The sequence below is a fragment of the Macadamia integrifolia genome, chromosome 12 (genome assembly GCF_013358625.1).
Source record: "Macadamia integrifolia cultivar HAES 741 chromosome 12, SCU_Mint_v3, whole genome shotgun sequence".
Lineage (NCBI taxonomy): Eukaryota > Viridiplantae > Streptophyta > Magnoliopsida > Proteales > Proteaceae > Macadamia > Macadamia integrifolia.
In genome coordinates this window covers 18,176,184-18,184,147 of record NC_056568.1, presented here as the reverse complement: position 1 = coordinate 18,184,147, position 7,964 = coordinate 18,176,184, and positions in this window count along the sequence as shown.

Here is a 7,964-nt window from a genome sequence, read left to right as displayed (position 1 = left end):
GGGGTCTGTCTCTATCTATATGATTTTAATGATGATTCAAAAATCTACCACGTGGGAGATTAGGTTAGACTCATATTTTATGGACTATAAATGTCGTTGAGATTCCTATAAAAAAAAAAGTTGTTGAGATTTATTGGAAAAAAAATTTACTGAGACAAGGCTATGTTGTTGTTAGAAATGTTGTATGTATATTAAGTTTCAACCAAAACAAATTTTGTCAAATGAAGAAATCACAAGAGACAGAGAGTTGCATGACTATAAAGAGCGATAATTAAGAGACTATAAGAGATTGCTTAGGAAGATGGTTGAGCAACCAATAAAATGAATTATCATCTTCTCCTTTCTACGGTTAGTGATCTTATTGTTGATAGGAGTATCAATCTACAAAGACAAAAGTGATATTCAGAACTTGCAATAACTATAGAGGCATAAAACTTATGAGTCATACTGTGAAATAATGGGAGAAGATTATCGAACCCCATTTAAGAAGAGAAACTAGTAACTCGGAGAATCAATTCTATTTTTATGCTAGGTTGATCCACAACAAAAGCTATTTACCTACTACGGAAGCTCATGGAAAGATCTAGAATCTACAAGATGGATCTGCAAATGGTCTTCTCAACCTAGAAAAAACCTACAATAGAATCCCCAAAGAATTAATCTGACATGTATTGGAGAAAAAAAGGGTGTCGAGTAAATATGTAGATATAATTAAAGATATGTATGAGGGCGTGGTGATTAGTATGAGAACTGTGGGAGACTAAGGTAGTAAATTCACCATTACAATTAGGTAATATCAAGGATCAGCTTTGAGCTCGTATCTCTTTACAAGCATTATGGATGATTTAACCAAGAACATTCATGGTGAGGTTTTATGGTATATTATTTTCATCGATGATATTTTTCTAGTAAATGAAATAGTAGCATAGATTAACAATAAGCTGGAGTTATGGAGATCTACCTTAGAGTCAAGAGGTCTTAAGATAAGTTGAACGAAGATGAATTATATGATATGTAAATTTAATCGCAAAAGGACAATTAACGAAGTGCTAAAATTGAAGAGAGAGAGAGAGAGAGAGAGAGAGAGAGAGAGAGAGCACAAAGCAACTATTTTAGATATTAAGGTTCAAACATAAACAAGGAAGGGTGATATAGAAGATGATGTCTCTAATAGAATTAAGTATGATGGATGAAGTGGAGAGGTGCATCTGGAGTATTTATTGATTGACGTATTCCTCTAAAGTTTAAAGGAAAACTTTACATGAATGTTGTTAGACCAACTTTGATGTATGGAGTAGAATGTTAAGTAGTCAAGGAGTGTAACATAGATAAGTTGAGCACAGCAGAGATAATGATGTTGAGATGGATGTGTGGAAAAATTAGGAAAGATAGAGTTCAAAATGACCAGGTTAAAGTTGATTTGGGAGTTGCTCCAATTTAAAACAAACTTCGAGAATGTTGTTTAAGATGGTATGGCCAACAGAGGCCTCAAGATGCCCCAGTAAAGATGAGTGATTAGATCCAGATAAGAATTCAATGAGCTAAAATAGCTAAGGTAGGCTTAAAATGACCATAGATGATATGATATTGTAAGGAAAGACATGCAAAAGCTTGGTCTTGATTTTGTACAACCTCAAACAAAATTGTTTATAGAGCAAATATCCATATATCCGACCACTTTTAGGTGGGATGTTCCTATACTATTGCTTTGTTTCTTTGTTTCTTTTTGCCCTTTTACTCTCTTTTTCTTTTATTTTATCCTCTATTGGATCCATGTAACTGACCCCATTTGGTTGGGAATAGTCTGAGTTGTTGTTATTTATTTATTTTTTATGGAAATATAATAACATTAATTATTTAAAATAAGAGTTTTAACATACTAAGATTTTATGTCTCAAAGTCTTAGTTTTTTTGTTCATAGCTATGTGAGCTATGTTACTTAGAAATAGTACCAATTCGTTGTATAAGATAAAAAAATAATTGACAACGTCCAAAAACAAGGGCATGGCGCTCCACGGCCACGATTTGGTACTATCCTTTCTCAAAAGCTCTCCTAGCTCCTCAGCATCACTCTATATTTCATCCACCTCTTATCCTTCCTCCTTTGATTGCTTCGTCACCTGGAGAAAGCCTCTAGCTATTGCATCAATAATTTTTCCTGTCATCATGTAGTTGGCAGAAAATAAGACACATTTTTCTTTAATTATAAGGGAAGTAGCACATCTAGAGATATTATTACGATGATCCTAGTATAAATAAGCACATTGCGAAGTTAAAAAAGGAATCTCTAGTATTCCACAAGGTAATTAGTTAGGTAATATTACCTATTGTGTGCTAGGTTGGGTAGGGATTCTAACGGAAATCCAATATTCCACTTGTTTGTAGAATGGTGTGAGGGGTTTTTCATGACCAAAAGTAATCTAATTTCTATGCTATCAAATGCATAGTTGGAAAACCAGGGTTTAACCTGGAAGACTCGCCTTGTGTTTAAAAAAAAAAAAACAAGACTTGGGACGAGTCAAGACAATTCTACATTGACTTGGTTTTTTGGCTGAGTCTTGAAAAATCTACCGAGTCTAGTCATTATATCACGGCACTTAAAAATCTTCTAGTAGGGAAGAAGATTAGATGTTTGTTGTTGAAGATTTGAAGTGTCAAGTTTCATTGTTTATGGAATGTGGGTTGATGATACCAATTTAATACTTTGTTTCACATATTTTGAAATTTTTTTTTCCTGAGAAACAGCCCTATGATGGATGATATTGAGTTATTGAGTCATTGATTTGACATGTTATAAGTTTTAAATTTTAAAATTAACCTGCAATCTTTTATGGGATAACTTTCCATTGAAAAACATAATGTATATATTATCGATATGTTATTTTTTTTCCATATTTTTCTGTATTTTTATGATTTATTTGCATATTTATTGCATTTAAATATATATAAAACATAAAAAAAAAAAAAAAAAAACTCAACCTAATTGAGTTTAACCAGGTTGACTCGCTACGTTTTTGACCGGACTAGTCAGGTTGAAAAACCTGATTTTTCAACAATGGTCAAATGTAGTAACATATAGTAATAAAGTCACTGAAGAAAAAAATGCAAGTTATTAGCAAGTAAATATGTGAATTAAAAAAAAATACATAGTGAGATTTATGAAAGATGAACTATTTAAAAAATCAGTTCTAAGACCCAGTGAACCAGCTACCCAAATTCTCTTGGTGAACTCGCAAGAGAGGAATAAATGCTATGCAGTCTCATGATGATTGTGGCATAAGCCACAATATGGATCGATATCTACCAATTTCCTTAGAATGTCTTTTGTAGGAATCCCTCATTGTGCTAATCTCTAAAAAAATAAAAATAAAAAATAAAAAAAAGCTTAAATTTTGGATGTATTTTGAGTTTCCAAAAAAAAAAAATCATCACCAATAAAGTATTCTTGTTTGAGAATCCACTAGAGTTAGTAAAGTTATTGCATTTGAGAAATTTGACAGCTATTTTAGTTGAGAGTGACCCCTTCTTTGAGAGGTGACACCACCATTTGTCATGTTCAAGTGAAATAGGGATTTCAAGAATCTTATTACTATGGAGAGAGGGAGTAAAGAAATTAAAAGACTAGCATTTCAGGAATTGCCCATAATAAAATCACAAATCACTAACCATTAACAACAACTACTTAGCGTAGTTGGTGAGCTGTGGTGTGCAAAAATCCCATGGTCACGAAGAAGTCTCAAGTTCAAACCTCCTGACTGTTACCTACTTCCCTCCCCTAACTATCCAAAAAAAAAAATCACTGACCATTTGTGAAGATGGGGTTGGGTTGCTAGAGACGGGTAAGTTAGCAAAGGAGAAATTGGGAATGTATTTAATCCAATGGTTAGTCCAGATTTTTGTATCATGTCCATTCCCAATTTTTAAGAAAATCAATTTTTGAAGAGTAGAAAGAATACTCACAATATTATTCCAAGTTATTGATCCTCTTTTATTCAAGGTATTATGATCAAATACTGACCTATTGTAGAAGTATTTAGCTTTCAAAATCTGAGCTCAGAAAGAGTGCTCACTGAAGGAGTCACCAACCAAGTTTAAAAAGCAAGGGCTTGTTTTGGGTTTCAAAATCACGAATCCCAAGTCCTCCTTGACATTAGGGTAGGCAGATCTTATGCTAGCCAATGAGATACAATTTTTTGTTTCTATCCATATCGTATAGGTAAGTTGAGTCTATCTTCCTATAAATGGCTTTAGGGAGAGCTAAGGATATTAGGTAGGAAAGAATGGAGGATACGGCATATTGGAATAAACCTGTTCTTCTAGCAAAAGGGAGTAGATTAGCCTTCTAGAGACAGTTTTTTGTCAACTCTTTTTACCAAATGGTTGAAAGAATGGGTTTAAGCACAGGGATGGAACAAACTGGCTCCTAGTATGAAGTATCATTATTCATTTTTTTCATTCCTATGGTTCTTCTTAGAACCAATCAGACATCAGAAGGTACATTGGAGCTAAAAGCTAGGTCACTTTTATCACAATTGATAGTCAAACAAGATATATATGAAAAAAAAAAAAAAAAAAAAGATCTAAAATACATTTGATAGTAGAGATATCGTCAAGATTGGCTCTACATAAAATGAATGTCTCATCAGCAAGAAATAGATGTGAGATCTCAAGGGCATGTCTAGAGATCTTGATACCTCTGAAATGGTTAAGGCTTCTGTAGCTAGTGAGAAGGCGAGATAGACCTTCCGTAGCAACAATAATGAGGAAGGGGCTCAATGAGCAGCCTTGCATAATTCCTCTCGTTGGTTTAAAAATTTAAAACAGAGCCCCTTAATTTAATAGAGAAAGTGGAAGAGCTAACAAGGTAGTTTGATTATATCTCCCCATTTGTCACAAAAATCGAAGAAATAAAAATGGCCCTTAGGTATCCCATTCAAGCTTATCATAAGCATTTCCGATATTTTATGGTTTTTTATGGTCACAAACCCATATCTCCCCACACTTTTTTTTTTTTTTTTTTTTTTTTTTTTTGAGAAAATAAAAAATTTCATGGGCAATAACAATACTATTTGTTATTTGATGACCAAGAACAAAGGCCGATTGGAAGGGAAAGATGATATGATGGATATGTTTTTTCAACCTTCTAGCTAGGATTTTGGCTATGATCTTGTAGGTGACATTACACAAACTGCTAGGTTTGAATTCCTCGACACCATAGGAAAGGTCATTTTTAGATCAGAAAAATCGAAATATGATTAACACTGAAAGGGAGGATATGTCTATGAAGAAAGAGGTAACAAAGTTATAAAAGTTCCCATTGATTAAATCTCATAATTTTTGAAACAACATTGCCTAAAAGCCATATGAACTAAGAGCTTTAAAAGCCCCAAGAGAAAAGACAGTGTTGCGGATTTCATTATAGGAGGGGGAAACTGGGAAAGAGAATCAATATCAAGGTTTTTAAGAGGTGAAAAGCATTCAACAAAAGATGGGTCAAGGGGGTTAGAGGTGATAAAGAGTTCAGAGAGAAAGGAGGCAAATTCTTTGGCCATATCTCTTAGGCCAGTCAGCTTTTTCCCTGTAGAGGAGACAATGTATTCAATATTAATCGAGCTAGAATTGACCTTGGTAATAGTGTGATAGAATTTAGTATTTTTGTCCCCTTCATTGATGTAGAGGTGTCTAGATTTTTTATACTAGAACTTCTCTTCAGCCTCAAGGATCCATTCTAATTTGGAAGATAGTTTTGACAGTTTGGTTTTAGGTGGGGAAGATTGGTCCTTCCAAAAGAAAAAAGTTAGAAGGGTAAGAGGACTTGAGGTTTTCAATGTATTTAAGGACAGTTATTCCAATGAGAGTCTATCGTCTCATAAATTAGGGTATATTCATCTCTAAGGTTTTAGAGGTTATGGTTGATTTTGGGTTGTATAGGAAAAGCAACAAGCTCCTTCCTTTCTTCCCAAACCTTCTTCAATATCCCTCATTTCTTCCCATACATTAACAAATCCCATTGGGAGCGGCCAGATCTGATTTCAGGAATTTTATACTCTATGTTCAGTTGATGTGTGCAATTGACTCTTGTTAGAGTCTATAGAGTATGATGTGACAATGATCCATTTGAAATCTTAGGCATAGTCGATCAATGTTGAAAGAGTTATCTCCATCGTAGGCAAACCCTATTTTTCCGCTTTTGGTTTGGTGTTTAGATGTTGAAGACAATCTTAACAAGAAATGAAAATGAAGGCATTTCCCTTGTTTTAGTTAATGAGTAAATAAGGGACTATTCACTACCCTTGAAGGGTACGTAGTTGGGGCATTTAGGATTTGTCCACTCACTACACGGTGATTGACTAGTGGATAAGGGCTAGTTGTGAGAAATCTTAATTGCAAAAAAGGTTCAAGTAAATTTTTAAAACTTTTTGGGTGTCAAGCAATCTGACCATAGTATAAGGAATGTCCAAGTAAATTTCCTTTATTATTATTATTATTATTATTATTATTCTTATTATGTACACAACTATATACCATGCACAATTCTATCTCCCTCTCACAATAGGGGCAAAAATGACCTATAAGTCCTTAACCCCTCCTTATATCCCCATAATATTATTATTATTATTATTATTATTATTATTATTATTATTATTATTATTATTTATTTATTTATTTTTAATGGGCAAAAGAACCTTATTGGTCTGGCACAAGAGAGTCCAAACTCGCGAGCCAGCAAGAGCATATAGTGCACACAAGGCGTTATGAAATGACTAACCCACCCTCTATCTAAAATATGAATTTTATTGTTATGTTGATGCTTCCATAGGTGTTCTCATTAACTCCCGAACTTGATGCATAACATAACTCTCCCCTTTATTATTATTACCCACTATCACCATCCTCGGCAGCCTGTGATTGAGAACGCTTCCGATTACGACTGGCATCTACTAAATGTTAGGTATACATTTGTCGACTTTTATTTCAACCATCAAACTTTCAATATCGAACGAACAGTAGGTGGTTGGGTGGGTGGTTGATTGGTTGATTGGTTGATTGATAAGATCGTTGAATCTCGGGTATCCAATTATTCATGGGGCTGACTAACGGAAGCCCAATAAAAATGGCCCTAACTTGGGCTTACATGACTGAAATCCAAACGCGACTCATCTATTGACCATAGTTGTGAGCGGGAGATCCATTGTTAGGCTTTAGCTCAAAACCCCATTGTTAAATCTAGGCCTAGTTATGGAGCCATAACCCATCCTCTTGTTTTCAGTCAAGAGCAGGACTCATCTATGAAATGGTGGAAACGGGGACTGTCACAACGATGCATGGTGGATCCAATTTGGCTTGGCCTCCTATTTTATCACTTTATTGTGAGATAATGAGATTTATCTATCATTCATCTCTCTCTCTCTCACTCTCTCTCTCTCTCTCTCTCTCGCACACACACACACTCACACTCACACACACACACACACACAAAGGGAATTAAACATAGCTAACCAATATTGCATTTTTTTAATATTTAAAATTCTAATTTTTTACATGATTTGTATATTATGTACATATGATGCCTAATAGATAACGTGAAATTAAGTATTACAAATATTAAAAATAACATGTAAATTATTTGTTCGAATTTTGTTTTTGTAAACAAATAATTTCTGAATCCAAATTTATTTTCTTGTTTGACAACTATTTTGACTGAAATCTTGAATTATCAAAATAAATTGTTCCGTATGATTCTCTTTTCGAATATTCCCGAATCCGAGTAAAATAACGACTGTCCAATTAAAGGAGGAAGGTTGATGGATCAAGTGAAAAATCGGTATTGTAGAATTTTAGCCAAACCTTTTGTAAGGATCCTAGAACTGTAAATTTTTAACCACATGTTAGGGTGTCATCCAGAAGGGAAGTAATGCATTGCACCATTACCTAGGATGTGGTGAATAGTGAACATTGGTTAG